The sequence below is a fragment of the Phyllopteryx taeniolatus genome, chromosome 12 (assembly GCF_024500385.1).
Source record: "Phyllopteryx taeniolatus isolate TA_2022b chromosome 12, UOR_Ptae_1.2, whole genome shotgun sequence".
NCBI classification, from domain to species: domain Eukaryota; kingdom Metazoa; phylum Chordata; class Actinopteri; order Syngnathiformes; family Syngnathidae; genus Phyllopteryx; species Phyllopteryx taeniolatus.
In genome coordinates, this window is record NC_084513.1 from 13,301,700 (window position 1) to 13,318,904 (window position 17,205).

Genomic DNA, 17,205 nt, shown 5'->3' on the forward strand with positions numbered 1-17,205 from the left:
ATTTTAGCACTGATATCAAACCTCAAAGACTATAATCCTGCTTATTTCCATAACAAACACGATGCTTGGTAGTGCTCAAAGACGAAGTGCAACATCCAATACATTCCTTCCAGAAATCTGGATATGCAATACTAGTTCTGAAAAATTACCATTTTATTCAATCTTTTTCAAAAGGGCATTTTGTTCTTCACAGCTTTAATGGTTACAAGAGATTTGAAAAGCACTGCTGATCTACTGCTCTTTGTGCGGACTCCCACCGAGAATGCAATCTTACTTTGGCTGCGGCCGTTCGATTCCATCAACATAAATGCTTCACAAACACTTACAAAGTATTGGGGAAGGGGGAAAAAAAAACACTACTTCAACATGAATAATTTTCTGGTTGGACTTCAGGCTGGTCTGAACATTTTCCGACAATATAAAAAATGGAATTTTTATGCAGGATACGAATGTGCAATTGGGCTTGAACACTTTTTTTTCCCACTCGGAATGCAAAATTATTCAGTTGACGTTGATTTTTTACATTTGAACGGCAAATGTTCTTTAAAGACGTGGCTGAAAGTATGCATGCATGATATTTTTCACCTGAAATTCCATATGTGCACTACTGTCTTAAAACCATTAGGTCATCATGAAATTTGTTAAGTAATGGCCATGTACAATTAATCTCCTTATTAGAATTCAGTGAAAGAACCCACAAAGCCAGAAACTCATAAAAAAAAGGGGGCAAGTTTGCAATATTTTTTTCCAAGTGAAGACAATTTACAATCTCTTTTTTTTAGCAAGAAACATGAAGTGGATGCACATAATTTGCTTTCACGGGCCACATAAAAAGATGTGGTGGGCCGGATCTGGCCCCCAGGCCTTGGGTTTGACTGGTGAGCCCAAGAAGTCAGAGTCTGCATGTGCAACATAAGAATACCACTGAACAGAGTTCAACCCAGCCAATCAGTGAAGAAAAACAATGACAGTCAAAAGGTTTGAATATAATATAATGAATTGTGAAAGTAAATTATGAACAAAAACTAAGCGACTCGGCTTGAATTTTAATAAACAACGCTCGAGGAGTTTACTCTCATTATCCCAACATGATTATCGAATATTTTAATCACTTTTTTTCTGTATTGCACTCCAACAACTGCTGATACATTCGAATGAAAATAGACCTTTTTTTTTAAAAGCAGTGCTTTTGTGTTTGTGTGGTATTATTGTTCAAGTGTGGGGATTAGGATGTTTTTGTAAAGGATGCTCTTCTCTCCATCAAGAGCACTCTTACTGTAATTCATCAATCATAGCTGAACAAACAAACAGAGAATTCTGAAAGGTCACCTCCATCACTTCAGGACTGACAGTTTAAAATGACCACTTTCTTGGCTGAAACACACCGCATCCTGTGTTTGCCCCCCCTTGCCCAAAATCAGCATCCCTGAACAAATTTAATTACAATAGTCCCCTCTGTGCTGCAGTCAATGTCATTTGTGTCTTTTTAATTCTCTAATCAGCGGTGGGCAGAGGCGATATCACCGTGGCCATGCCGCTTCCCACTCAATACAGACATCCCAAAACACACACAGGTTGGTTTTGTCAAATGTTTTATTGAGTGTAGACATCTGGCTTACTGTAAAACACGCATTATCTGCCCAAGTGGGGAGAGGAGCAGGTGGCATTGTCCCCGCTGTCAGCTGTGACAGTGCTAGCAGCCATGATGGAGATTAATGAAGTATCTGGAGAGTAATGTGCTCCTTACAATTTGGAGTAGGGGGCTGATCCTGATCTTGAATAGAAAAGCTGTCAAGAGTTGAGGTAACCTGCGCGCCTTGGCGCTGAGAGGGATTTGATCCTACAGGACGTGAGACAGAGAGCGAGCGTGCAGCGGCGGCATTTGTCAGACCTGCGCTGGCACAGTCAGTCATGCTAACTGTTTGAGTCACTTTTTCTTGGGTGTATTTGGTGCATTGAATTTGAAAAAGATGATTTCTCCATCTTCAACAGTGCAGTTCCGTGTTATATTTCCCCGGTGCCTGTGTGTTGACAAAAAGCACAATTGTTAGAAGTTGAATGTTGTACAACAATTGGAAAAAAAAATAAAAATGTTATAGACTGATATGTATGGCAATCCATTATTCGCCGCATTAAATACGCACATTGTAGCAATAATTGAAAGTAATAGTGCAAGACTAGCTTCTGGTCTCTTTTATTTCCACTAATAACTCTTGTCATTTTTTAATGTCTTTTTCTCATCTTCTCAAATGCACACACAGACATACACACACACACACACACACACACACACGCTTCCCTCCATGTTTTGTTGGAGGGGTGCCTAACTTCACGCTGAGAGAATAATCCTCTCTTTTGCTCATTCAACTCTCGTGCGCACAAGCACAAAATGTTAATAAACCTTTGATTGCAGCGCCATCAAACTTCTGAAGGAAACAGAACAAGTTCTAACATTTCTTTTGTGTACAGTAAGTATTTGTTCCCCTTCCCGGCCAACTCAAAATAATTGACTTGAAGTGCTAATATGGACAGGTTTATGCATTCGGCTCCTGAACAGCGTGCAATTAATTAGAAGAATCAATGTCCCTTTAAAGGCTCAGGGGACCATTTAATCCAAGCTCAATACTGCCAGAAACACTGGCTGGAGAGGGAGACAGGGGGGAAATAAAAAAATAAAAATCAATGGCTATTTGTGATTCCTGAGTATGTATTAAAGCAGACACGTCTAACTGGTTCATTTGCACTTGAAAGCAGCCATCTGGAGCAGCAAGCTTGGCTTAAGCAGATATGATTACTAATAATGTGATACCCCGTACACCGGCCCCATTCAGAGGGCCTATTCCCACAACTGGCATTAAATAGACCTTAATGCCACAGTAAGAAATGTTCTTATGAGGCCCAGAGAGGGATCAGTGAGAGAGCACGCCGTGAGGACCCAACACTCAGATCTCAACCTCGGACAACAATGGTGGAACTCCCCCAGGGACAGCCACGTTTCACTCTTTGTTTGCAGCTTATGAAGGGTGTGGGCAATACACGGCTGCTGCATTAAATATCAAATACCTCTTTTTTTTTTGAGTCTTGAATGGTAAGGAGATTGAAATGATTTCATGGTATTTCCTTCTGTGTGTGGGCATAATTAAATTAGTTGTGATTAGGAGGGAGAGTGGTACTATATTACAAAATGTCACACAGGGATTACAAAGACACTTGGAAAGATTTGTTTTGTTGTTTTGCTATTTACTTGCATTGCTGCACATAAAAATGTGTTAGTGGTTGAATGTTATACTTGATTAATTTCTGACTGTGAGCAAGCAAACACAAATTTGAGTATATAAAAAAAAGGTGAATTCATTTTGAAAGTCCCCATTCCTGCTCAAAATGGGAAAACGTCAAGAGCTCTCGGAAATTGGAAGAATCCGCATTGAAGCACTTCATCGTCCTTGACCAGGGCTCACCAAACTTTTTGAAACTGAGAGCTACTTCCCGTGTGCTGATTAATGGGAAGGCGTACCATTTTTATACACACTTAAGAAATAACAAATTTGCTCAAATTAACTTTCAGTACTTGCTATTGTTAATAGTTAATAATATTCATCTACGTGAGAACACGTTGACCATTACAATTATTTCTCATAAAAACAGATACAGATAAATATCAATATTTAAATGCTCACCTCTACAACATTCTTAGGAAATCACAATGTCCCATCACTGGTGAGCTATTTTTAGAAGAGCCCGTGACTGTGGGCAACATCTTGGTGACCTCTGACCTAGATGGAGGCGAAAGAAACTGAATTCAGTTAAATAAACTCTTAAAAATTCCATTAGAAAATGTACAATGCCCTCGCGGAAAAGAAAGACATGCAAGCCAAAATTATTTGCTACTTATCCATGAAACTGCGCTTATTTACGGCATTTCACACTTGATTTAACTTGCCGCTTTCTATCACTGTCGCATTACCGCCGCTGTGACTTTGGGATTTGGAGCGCTCTGAGCCAAACGGCACGGCGTTGTAGATCTGATAAAAAGCCTGCGTTGAGCTTCCGTCATCCAGTGAAGGCACATATAGTGATAAAGATATGCACAGTTGGAGCACAATGGCAATGTTTAGAGCCAGGAGCGCTCGGCTTGACAGGAGCCGTGCTGCAGTGTGGGCACTAATTTCTTCCCCCGAGTAAAGGTGAAGAGCAGTTTGCAGTCGGCGACTGTCAGCTCGACTGATCACACGAGACTTTCCCTCATCTGTGCCGGCATGCTGGCTGTTCACCTTGACAGCGCTCTTGCTGCCTTCCTCTTTAAAATCCTGGAATTTCATTAGTGCCGCCATAATGAAGCCCTTCTCCAAGTCTGTGCAGATCTTTCCGGTCGCCTGTGGAGCCTTAGTTCCTTTCTGTCAGGGAGCAAAGCAAAGGAAAAGGACAAATGCATTGTTTTAGGGAAGCTGGATTACAGCGTGTGAAGAAGGCAACGTTTGATGAGGTGAGCGTGAGGTGTCGTGAGCGTCTCACGCACATTTGTTTTCGGGCCTCGAGTCCCGATTCCTGGATAGCCTTCTCGTCGGCTGGGCATTGCCAGGGCACCGTGGACGGTGATAAGAAGTCAGCCTTGCTATCAGCACCTTCTGGTTCCCATTCCTTGTTGCTATTGATTTCTGCCCGAGTAATCTTGTGTCATTGCGAGTCTATGCTTGGCTCTCTGGTCATAAGGGCAAGAAGAGCCAGTGTTGCAGTGAGAGGCCAGGACAGTTTAGACCTGCAGGCCTTGATAGTGTTTGGTAATTCACATCAAATTCAATAACGTCTCACTGTGCTCGACGCAAAAACGCAGACAGTATTAAGTTCTGGAGTGTCTCAAGTAGAGCATAAATGTAGCTTTGAAGTGAGTTCTGGTCTACATTTACTGAGCACAACAATGGGTAGTTTTCAGTGAGGGAAAGTGGAAGAGCTCTTCACACAATCCAGTTGATGGGAGTGAGGGCAAAGAACCATATTTGGCCATTTGAACTTAGTCAAAACAGAAGCTACATGCCTCACTATGTGGTAGAAAAAAACATGTAACAAAGGTTATGATAATAATGGAAATATTGAATCAAATATAAGACAATTAAAATATTTATGCATGCATCTATTTTCAATACTCATTGTCGTCATTATGGTCTCAGGTGAGTTGGTGCCTATTCCAGCTTACTTCAGGTGAGAGGTGTACACTCTGGAATGGTTGCCAGCCAATCACTGGGCACATTTAGACAAATCAATTAAAATATAGTCCAGTGTCCAGCTTTGGGCCTATCGTGTGGCATTTTGGTGCCAAGGAACTATGTTAAAGTGAGGGGAGGAACTTCTATTCTATCGTGGTAATGTCCAAACATTGAAATGAGGCAACTGAACTCTCCTTGTTTGTTGAATTTTTGTTTAGTTTTTTTTTCTTGTTTTCCTAAACTGTTTAGAAATTATTTAGGCAATATTACGAACTGTAACTGGAGTTTGGGGCCTAAAATTATCATGGCAAGGGCTGCACGATATTTAGTTTGAGCATCAGCATCGCAATGTTATGTGCGTGCAATAGTCACATCGCAAGGTCTCCTGCGCTGTTAGTGTTCTGTAATATGCAGGGAATCATCTGTAATATTAAAAGTGACCAGCAGAGGGACCTGTTTGGACATGTTAATAGAAAGAATGCACACGCTGAATTTCCTATTTCGCTCTTCAGAATGAAACCAATGTTGACAGGCACTGCGCAGCTGCGTGAGTAAGCGAGGTGCGTTCAGGGACACTGCGTAAATGAGAGTCAATGTATTCTTTTGTAATACAGTACATAATTGTAAAAATGGATTACTAGGAAAATGACTCTTTGTATCAGAATGCTTCAGTTAAAATACTGTATGATCACGCTGTGAAAATATGGAAATTATTTTGTTCTGTAATATAAGAGTAGAAAAATTATTTAGTTTATATAGTTAGCCAGAGCTGCAAAGAATGCAAAGTTATCAATGTCCTTTCACCATCAATCCTGTCATACTGTGGGAGGTTTTTGTTTGCACATTATGGGGAAACAAAGTCCTCATTACTCATTTTAAAAAACACCATTCAAGTAACAAGTTTTTCCTCATGTTTTTGAGATTGCGTGGTGAAAGATGCAGCTGCTTGCTAGTGTGGACTGAATGGGTGGCAAAAATGGGGAAATGAAATGCCAGTATTCTGAGGGTAATGGCCCGTCAGCAACATATCGACAAAAAACAGAAAAGGACAATGAACTACCGCTAGTTAATTTTTGGACCGGTGAACGGAACTTTGAACTAGTTTGCGTAGAAAATAAACTTTCCCATCACCGATCCTGTATTATTTCACAGCTTAATATGGATCGCAGTTTAAATAAATAATAATAAAAAAAATAATAATAAAATAAAATTTAAAAAAAATCGGAATGTCATTTTTTTCCACTATCGTGCAGCCCTGATCATGGCCTATGCATTCTGGACAAAGCAGCTTTATAAATTGTGTCAAATTGTAGCCAGCTAAACTGTCATCTCAGTTGTAAAGTTTGACAATGAATCACGTGCACACTATTTGCTGTCTCTGTTGTTTAGTACTTTGTCAGATCTCAGAGGTTAAAATCAGCAAGAGCCAGAACTCTAAGGCCCACCTAAGTGGTTGTTGCCCCACGAATTATTCACATATGAAAACACTACTCGTAGTTTGAGAAATCATTTGCACCTGTGAGTCCTCTTTAAGACCTCACGGATGACTGATGTTCAATTTATATGCATGGAAATCAAGCTGGCCAGCGATGACAAACGAGCCAAACAAGTGATGTGGCTGCTGTGTATCACGGGGACTCGTCAAGCCCTCCTGCTCTCCCGCCTGTGTTTGCGTCTGTGCTCAGGAACTGTTGAACGCTTTTAATTAAGCATCTAATCAGGCTGGGGTCAACATATTTCATGCCACAAGAATGATGCGTATTTAATGGCGCCAATACATTACCATCTCTTTGCAATCTCACTGATGGAGTGCTTGTGATCTTAACTACCATTAATCAGCATCAAGGTTCGTCTATGTGGAGGGAAATGGATTAAGGGGGGGGGGGTTATTTTTATTTTTAATATGGTACATTACAACAGATGCGCATTGTCCTCCTTAAAAGCAATGCTGATAGATAATGGCCACCTCTAGCCTGCCTAATAAAGCATGTGAAAGGGAACATGTTACTGAGTGTAGTTTTTACAATGCAAGATATATTGGCTTAATAATGTTACTCACTGATGCTTACTTGACTAAATGCCCCGAGAAGCAACTGTGGCTGGTTGTCGTCTGTTATGTCGCCATAACATCCGTTGAAGTGTTTCATGGCTTTTTTTTTTTTTAAGAATAAATAACAGTGCCATCAGTCATGCGGTGGTAAGAGCTAACGTGCAGATGTCATCACAATGTAATGCAAGGTGTCTTGTGTAAAGGTGAGCTCACTTTTCCCCTCTGGCCCCAGCACAGTCTGAGGAAGTCTACAGACTTGGGTGGAATCTTGTCTGAACATCTGCACCATCACAAGTTAAAATATTGGCGAAGAAGTAGTTACAACAGGACCTTCGCTTACGAGTGCCCTAACGTTATGCATTTCCCGAGATACGAATCATCGCTTGGGTGATTATTTTGTGTTACGAGCAAAAATTTGGGTCATGGACGAGCCTCAGATATGCAACCACTCAAGTGAAGTGAAAGTAAAGTTGCCAATGCACTTTCAGCTGTCAAACACTCAAATCTAAAATGAAAACACTCTCAAGGAGCATGGCGTAGACGCTCATATTGAAGTAAATGCGTGGTAAACGGGCAGCTAGAGTCAGAAATCCTGACATCACTCAATAGGCCACACCCTTTAAAGGCACACATCAACATAAATACTGTAGTGTGTGTGTGTGCATACATGCGTGTGTGCAACTTTCGTCTTTATCACATTTTATATAAAACCAGTTTATACCGCTTCCGGCAACCTTCGGAAACACTCAGCATACGTGGACGTGTTTCTTCTTGTTCCTCATTTTTTGTTAGATTACGTGTCATCACGCGAGCGTTCTGTTTTGGAGGACTTGTTCCGAGATCGGCGGTGGAACACAATCTTAGTATGTGTGGGATTCTGTGTTGAGATCATCTGAGCACACCGCACACAACACAACCAAAATTGTTAAATGCCTGATTTTTTAACTTCATTGCTGGGGTCTGTTTCAGATTTTAAAAAAACAAATCTTTTAAATTTGGAAAAATCCTTGTGTGTACTATTGCTTAGGTATATGCGATGGGTGGTTTGTAATGACCACCAGAGCTGATATTCTCTGTATAATAAGCCCGTGGACAATCGACATGATTTTGAAGCCCTTAACTTTAAAGTACAACTATTATAGATTGCTGCTTTAAAGTCAAACGGAACATGTGTTAAACAGGTGTAATATACTGTTTACTAACAACCTGTCTTATATGGCTGCATATGCTACATGTTGACCAAAGGTTGGTCTTGTTTTTATTTTGTCATACATAATCCACATCAGTTTCACAGGAAAGTAATACTACCCAGTCCATGTAGTGTAGGTGTTACCATGCTGATATATACTGATCTTTAGAAAGATCAAATTAAGGGGATAGAGAAAAATAGTTGGCATATGGTGCACCTGGAATTGGATTTTGTGGTGAATTGTCAACAACTTGGAAAACATGACAAAAGCATCAGAAAATTGTATCTTCTAATATCTTTGTGTTCCATAAAACTTAATGAATTATGTAATTCCTATTTTGGTACAATAAGATGAGAACATAAAACTGAACTGAAAAATATTAATGCATTTACTCAAAAAAATCTTATTTGTCTAACAGATTGTTTACAATAAACGATGTTTTTTTCCTTTAGATTTTAAAAGCACTGGAATGCATTGTTCATTTTATTTATTTATTTTTTTTAACTCCAACACAACATCTGTATTGATGCGAACGCTGTGATCCTATAACACAAAGCTCTCAGCTGGCCGGTCTGTGTACACTGAGACACAGAGGGAGGAGGAGCCCCCGGCAAGGCCCCCAAACACTGGAATGAAAAGCGACATCAATTTTGGCACAGACATCCTCCGTCACACAGATTAGGCAGGCACAATGCGCGGGCTCCTTATCTCGAGCGGCAGGAGGAGGGCAGGCAGATCTGCACGGGATGGAAACATTCTCATGGACGTAATGGGCAAAATCAATTGTTGCCCTCCTCAATCAATGTATAGCCCCCACTTTCACTGTTCAGCAGCTCACCAGTAATTGAAGTTATCCTGGGCCTGTAATGACCGCCTAAAGCACAACCATGACAAAGTTGAGAGTGTGTGATATCAGTGAGGCTGCCAGCAGGGTGGAACGTGCTGCATTGGTTTGTACGCTCCCTTACAATCTGTGCTGGGGGGTCGGGGGGGGGGGGGGGGGGGGGGCACTTACCCATACAGTCCATCCACAGACCTCATCAGGTCCAGCAGTGAAGAAGTACTCGAGGTGCAGGGCAGCGTAGCCTGCCTTGATGATCTTGCCCGCGGTGCTGGAGGAGACGCATTTTAGTTACAATCAGCTGTTGTGTTGACTTCATTGCTTCTGATGGCAACACACTGCGGCAGCAAGACCCCATTCATTCTAATATAAACCTATTAAATGAATGTGATGGGTCACTTTGTTTCACACAAGACATTCAACTCTCCAGTGGTTTCTTTGATTAATTAGCAGCTCGTAGACTCATTTAGCATTTTTAAGAATTGAAGCAGATGACTCGTTCCATGCCGAGAGATGGCGAAAAAAAAAGACTGCTGACATAATTTTTCTCTCCATAGAGGTTTTCACACAAGAACAATAAACCCAAAATGCCCAAGTTATAATTATACCTACAGATGACAGATGACAGTTAAAAACTTAATTTAGAGGAAAACCCTTTGACTGAGTTGTTCAGCAAGAAGAGGGATCCTTTGCTTTATAATGGTAATTACTCTGCCATTTATTATTCTATCAGCACATGCAATTAAAGGCGTGCATGGAGGACACAGTTGATAGTAAAATGTGTTCACACTGAATACTAATGACCCTCTGTGTCTTGTGCTCTGCGCAGAATTTACGCACCTCCTCTTGACTCATCTTGCAGCACGCTCTCCAGGCCGCCGCTGAAGGGGATGACCAACAACCTCGGCTCGTGAACGTCCTCCCACTCCTTCATTTTCATCAGCCTGGTAAAAACAAACAACTGGTTAGACGCAGTGACTAGCCTGAGACTATTTGTCATTGGCTGCTGCAAGCATATTGATGACAGCGACGTCTGAAGACTGTGGGCCCCACGAGAGTTTGACTTTGTCTCCGACTAAAGGAGTGCACTGAAATAACAAACATTCTATGTTTAAAACAAGTGATCGATTTATAACCTTAATCAGCTAAAAGTAGACGAAGTGGATTATCAGGACAGAGCCTGTGTATATGAAATAGGTTCTTACAGAAGTGAATCAACTTACGAGTTTTTCGTTCGGCAGATTTTTTTGCTTTGACTTGTGAGCGCGAAACTTGAGAGATAAGCACTTTATGGTGGCAGCGAACTCAACTCACTTCATAACAAGCAGCAGTTTGGCAGACAATTCATAACATAAATTTGCCTTAGAATTGTCCGCTAGCTTACTGCTAACAACACAAAACACCATAGACGGGCTAACGGATCGATTGTTGCAATGTTATAATCCTTTAGGCAACAGATATTTGAACACAGATGGTGCATCAACAACATAACAATACTCACAAGCATTATTTATTCATCCTCTACCAAAAACGACTAATATTACTGTAGTTTATTGAACCAGTTACAGTAGTTCTGAGTCTTCATTTGTTTTTTCATGACGGTGTTATACTGTCCCCTGGCGGCCAAATCGTGCATATCAGGAGTAGCAATGAATTAACCATGATCCACAATCAATTTAATTTTGTTTACGCTCAATTGACTATGTTTTATAAAATAAATATTTTGGGAGTGCTATTTTCATTTTTAAAAACATCACAAAAACGTTTGTTGTTTTTTGGGGGGGAGACTGGAACAGTGGGAAAAACAGTGTTTTGAGTTACAAGTACGGCCAAAGAACAAATTAAACTTGTATCTCAAAGCACCACCGCAAGGCCTTCTGTGTTGGCCTCAACACATCAAAAGCACTGATCCACATTTCCAACCTAAATTCCAGCATTTGGTCCATGAAGTGATATTATACTTATTCTCTTTATTTCATAGCATTTCTCTTGGCTGCACTGCTCCCAGTAAATGTATAATTAAAAAATAATAATAAAATGTCTAGCAATCTGTACACATTAACACATGTATATTTATCAATCAGCATCTCTGGTGGTGACTAAGATCTATTTTGTGGGACAACACTGAAGAAGTTAGACTTTGCGCCAATGTAAATTAGTCAGTGTACAGTGTATTGTATATCGGTGTACATTTACTGTGCTCAAATTTACTCCGCAGCCATTAATATGTCAACCGCTGGCAACAAAAGTGTGTGCACCTCTCAGATAAAATGTCCCAATTAGCCATTTTCACTGTGTCATGTGACCCGTTCGTGTTACCCAGCCCCAGGTGTGAATGGGGAGCGGGTCTGTTAAATTTGGTGTTATCGCTCTCATATTGGTCACTGGAAGTTCAATATGGCACCCCAAATCGGAGTTTCGCTTAGGCGTTTACTCTCTTTTATTGCCAATGGTTTCGACATTATTGAGTCATTTGAGCACCAGTAGATCTACAAGCTGTACACAGACTTCTTTACATTGGAGCAAAGTGTCAGTTCTTCAGTGTTGTCCCAGAATGATGGCGATTCTTCTTCATTTGGTGCTTTTAGTAGCAGGGCAGCATGCTTTCTAACATGTTAGTCCCAAAGTATCTCATAGGTGCGGCATTAAGATCGTCAGCATATGGCTCACCTCGCCTTCAATTGTGTATGAGATCATCCGTATTGTCCCTGAACTCATTCATTCGTCACCTGTCCTAAACGCTTTTGTGCTTCTTTCTCCTCTTTGTCTTCCAGTACAGCAGGACACCTGACATAGCGGAGCAAAGACGGCGATAATGGTAACTCTCAGTCTGAACAATATAAGCGTAGTTGGGGGGTTAGGGCAATTATGAGATTAGCCCTACTAGCTCTGGAGGCCGGGATTGGACGAGTCTGAAAGAACAGCAGCTCACAAATCCATTTTCACACGGTAGCCTGACACAGGTCTAAGGCAGGATTGATTGGAAAAGTGTCCCTGTCATTATGTGTAATCCTAGTTTCCTGTTTAAAGAGCTGAAGAATCAAAGACAGGGAGGGAGACCGAGCACCTCAGTGGCACGGCCTGTCCAATAACAGTGTGACGGTGGCTCCGACAATGATTAGCAGTCTAAATTATATGATAAGAGAAGCTGGCTTTGACGGGACGCTTTTCCAAAAAGGCTGAGTGCGTCAATTAAAAATTGACGTGCCAGTTTGTCAGACGCACATCTATTAAAGCCAGAGATCCTCTTTCTGTTTACATGCAGAGTTTATGTTTGGCTGCCATCCAGGTGTCACCAATGCCTCGCTATTCAAAGGAAGAAAAAGTCAAACTGAAGATGGCCGCTGGGTCTCGAAGGTAGAAAATCCAATCGGCGATAATAGCAGATGTAATTTGTCACTTTTGGCTGCACGCAGTTGTATTTGGTTGGCACGTGATTTGCATTCCTTAGGTACGCCGTTCGCAACAGGCGGCTTGAATAATGATTCTCTCCACACTAGTCAAGGGCTGTGATCCTTTGAATAGACCATTGTACCTGAGACTGTAATTGGTGAAGACCTGACAGAGCCGAGCCAAGTTGGCCGTGTAACGAAGGGGCTCGTGGTAGCAGGCTGAGGGATGATTTTAATAATGTGCAGCCCAGACGGATAACGTGAGGTGCAAATGAGCGCGGGGGGTTCTTCTGGGTCCTTGCACTGAGTGACACAGGTGCAGGCAAACACCTTGCAGGAACACGAAACACCCCCTTCCCGCAAGAGCACAGACAAAGCACTGTCAATTAGACGCCGCCGTGCTCCGTCAACACCACTCCCCAAACCGATTCCGTCGACTCCACTGCCGGCTGACTTCCGCCACTCGGCCATTTGTATTTATGTCCTTTCCAATTATTACTGTGAAAACACCTGTGGAGTGCATACATTGGGCACGTGTTTATGTAAAACATGGCTGTTTTGCTGTAATTGCTTGAGTCACATCTTTTGAGGCATAAGTGATAGTGGAGTCAGCCAAAACATCTAATGAGATCGAACTGTATCGAAAATTCTGCTTTGACAAAACTCTGCTTTGATACAAATAATATTGTTGTAACCCTCTAACTCAATGCTGGCCATTTATGTCCACCTGGCTTCCCTTTTTTTTTTTTTGAACATGATAGCTGTTCTAGTTAATGGTTAGAATGAAACTTCCAAAGAGTATTGATGTTTTGTCTGATTTAGTCATTTCCAACTCCAGAGCTTTAAATATATCAATAATATACTGTTAACATCGAATTGTACATTTTGGCTCTATTGTGGCCACTTTTGGCCAACTCATGAAAACTACATTTTTAATGTCTTGTTATTTACTGGATTGAATCATCCAATTACAGTAAAATGGGTTTCATTTCGAGACAAGACTTGGAAATGTTCAGTTTTTATCTGTTTTATCGGATTAGCTCATTGGTCAATTTTTGGACATGGAGGAATTTCATGTAAAATTCTTAATTCTGAGCAAATGAATAACTGAATATTGATTTCATGAAGAGGAGATACCCTTTTATGACCATGAAGAAGTACTATATATTTTAATGTAAGAAGGGGAAGCTCCCTCCGCTGACCATAGAAAGACTGTAGTATAAGCACTCTAAGCAAAGAAAAGGAGAAAAAAAGTCATTTTTGAGGGTATTTTACAACCAAGGCAATGTGCAAACAAATTGGAAGTGTTAAAAAAATAATAAATTCATATTTTACTAATGACAAGAACTGAAGCATAAAACATTTTTAAAAAAATCTTTAAGTTATAAACTGTCTGTATGTGGCCCAAATGACCCTGAACAAGCTGAAATCATAGTAAAAGCAAACAAGGCCTAAAATATAAAGAGATAATTAACATTTTGTTTATTGTGGTTGTAGTTCACAGTGGGTGTAAGTATTTTCACGTGAGATAGGCAAACTATGAGAAACACTCCTCAGGATGACGCAGTGATATTACTGCAAGCTACAACTGCAATAATAAACATTGTTTTTTATCATAGAAGTAATTATTACTTCTCTCAAAAATGAGCATGATTATCTTTGTAAAGGCCGAATTCTTTAATTGGATCTTATTAGATAATGCAGGTGTACTTAATGGGATGCCCAATTAGTGTTTCATTTCAAGTAAGATATTTCTCACTGGTGTTGAGTTACAGGAAAAAAAAAAAAGATGTGTGTAAGTGTGTATGCAATGTCTTGTCACTCTGTGAGTCTTGCCATTATATCTCAGCATTGAGTATCATCTCTGGGTTAATAGAAGGATTCAGCACTTTCTGGCCTTGCTATCCCCCCTCTGAACAAATGAAGCCTGAAATTTTTATTCTTTTTATAATGGAATTCCAATGGCCTTTGCTGCAAATCAAGTGGAAATTCTTGCATATCAAGTGTGAGAAATTAAATGTTAACCACGTTTTAATGTGATTAAGGGTGACAGGGACATTATTTCTGCTAATCATTCACCAGCATGTGGGCTCAAACAATGCTTGGCGGACAAGCTGTTTGTGCTCCTTCCAACAAAGTTTCCTTAGGTTTTAATCCAGTACAAATTCAGGTTAGTTGATAAGCGTTTAGTACATGTAACGATATGAAAGTAGCACGCATGCCAAAGTGCTATCATGTAACTTAAATGACACCAAATTGGGAAATGACAATAAAAATGAATGTCGCACAAAGACTGGGTGTGACTAGAGATGTCCCACAGGGAGACAACCCCCGGGGCTGCTCTATTTGTCTTAATGTGCGAGAACCCGGAGGGGGTAGCATAATTCCTGTGTTTCCAGATGCCTCGGGCTTCCCCATGGCTTTGTCAAAGCTTTGATCGGCTTAAATGGTTTGGGAGGAGAAAACAATAGGAGGTTCTAGAATACAAGGGCAGCTCGCTGAGACAATGATCTGGGCCTGACGAGATGTTCATATGGGCTGGCTTAAATAGAGCTAAGACTAAGCCTGCTAAATATGGGCCATCACCTACGGCTTGAGAGTTTCTTTCAGATGCAACTGAATAATAACGGACTCAAAGCATAATCTACAGCATTGCCAGCGACAGAAAATAGAAGTACAATTGTAAGATAAGGGGTGTCAGAACTTGTTTTCTGTATTCGACGGAATACAGAGAATGTAAGGATGTAACGACCTTTACACACAAAAATAGATGTGGCGATATCACCTTCGATATACCGTAATTTCTCGTGTATAATGCGCACCCGTGGATAATACGCACCCCCAAAGTTGACCTCAAAATTCTGGAAAACCCTTCTACCCATGTATAATGCATTTTTACAATGCATGATTTTGCTTCTACCCATATGATCAAAACATGAAGTATTATCTGTATTTTGATAGGTTTTTTTCAAAGAATTATTCCCAAGTTAAGCACTTTATTTGAACACGTAATACTTTTTTTATTTACTTGCTCTTATTTTGAAATTCACAGCCCCAATTTTATTAGTAATGAGGAAACAGACAATTGTGCTCATATGTTTGATTACCCAGGCAGAATTTGTAAGATGGGTTGAATTCTTTAAAGAAAACATGAAGGACCAGGGGAAACACATTTAATTTTATTTTAATGGGATTCAAATTAAACTGTCAAGAATATCAGAAAAGCATTATCATTAAACAAAACATAACCATAAATAAATTAATCATGGTTGTTGTTCAGTCATCAGTCATATTAAAAAACAACAACACAATATTTCCCAAATTCTGCCAGGGTATCTAAATTTATGAGCACAACTGTACATATATGCAGTCATACGTACCCCTGTCATATTGGAATGAAAGTGTAGGCTACACCTTTTCTATAACCACTAGGTGGCAGTGGCATATTGGAAGAAAGTGTACAACTTTTTAATAACACTAGATGGCGGCATACATTTATAAAAAGTGAACGTTTGTTCCATTTGCCCCTACACCTATGTATAATGTGCACTATTGACTTTTGCCAATTTATTTGGGGGGGGGAAAATGCGCATTATACATGAGAAATTACGGTAATCGTGAACGTTGCTTTATCTATGTGCCATTTTACATTATTGAGTATTCATACTGTCTCGAAAAGAAAACAATCAGCGGACATGAATCAGTCATGCTACTCAGTGGCAAGCAAAACAAACTGAGGCTCTCAAACTAGTGGGCTGACTACGAGCAACCTTCTCATGAGTTTAGCAGATTAACAGGTCGGTGAATGGTCACTATTGACATCAATGGAACACGTATAGTTTTTTGTTGGCCAACAGGTAAATGAAACAGGTCACTCGTTGTAAGCGCTGGCTTCACAAACTGCGGCCAGTTTAAAAGTGAAACGGAAAGATTGGAGAATGGACGGTGCTGTTTTGATCGTAAATTCAATGGAGGATTTATTCATTTTGAATAACATTTACAAAGAAAACTGCCCTGTCAGTCATCCCGACTGCTAGTGAGGCTAATGGAGGAGCTAGCTAGCATAGCCCTAATATATCATATACAGGAAGTCCTCGATTTACGAATGAGTTCCGTTCCTACGCTGGCGACCTAACACGATTTTCCGCGGAAGACGGATTTCACCGTTAAAGTGGAAATTTACGGCGAAATACTTCTGTTACGGGTATTGTCCCACATGATAGTGACAGCAAGCTCAGCGTGTGTGGGCGTGTGCGTCAATGTGTGAGTGACACGGGACTGGGAAGGAGCGCGTGCCGGTGCGAGTGTGTACAGTAGCAAGTGTAGAGACGGCGACCGGGGAAGAGTAGCGATTAGCGGAGGACCCGTTGACGAATGTGCAGAGGAGCTAATAAACCCAATAAAGCAGCAAATCGGTGCTTCGTGCCTTTGTTGCCGCCACCCAGCTCAGCTGTGCAACGAGAGAAGGGAGTTAACCCCTGCGTCTCCCGACCACGGTCAGGTGACCGTAGCAGGAAAGGTTAACACTTCG

General features: G+C 40.8%; 1 protein-coding gene across 8 annotated transcripts in view; it reads right to left on the reverse strand.

The window, feature by feature from the left end:
* Window positions 1–1,575: 1,575 nt before the first annotated feature.
* LOC133486382 (uncharacterized) overlaps window positions 1,576–17,205 on the reverse strand; it is a 60,665-nt gene continuing 45,035 nt past the window's right edge. For 7 of the 8 annotated variants that reach the window (XR_009791013.1, XR_009791012.1, XR_009791014.1 and 4 more), the window contains 6 exons: window positions 10,123–10,226; window positions 9,457–9,553; window positions 4,517–4,699; window positions 4,272–4,394; window positions 3,678–3,773; window positions 1,576–2,021 (listed from right to left, as the gene is read on the reverse strand). The gene's annotated coding sequence lies outside the window, so the exon portion shown is untranslated. The remainder of the gene's footprint in view (window positions 2,022–3,677; window positions 3,774–4,271; window positions 4,395–4,516; window positions 4,700–9,456; window positions 9,554–10,122; window positions 10,227–17,205) is intronic. The other variant, XM_061791414.1, reaches the window with a different exon arrangement.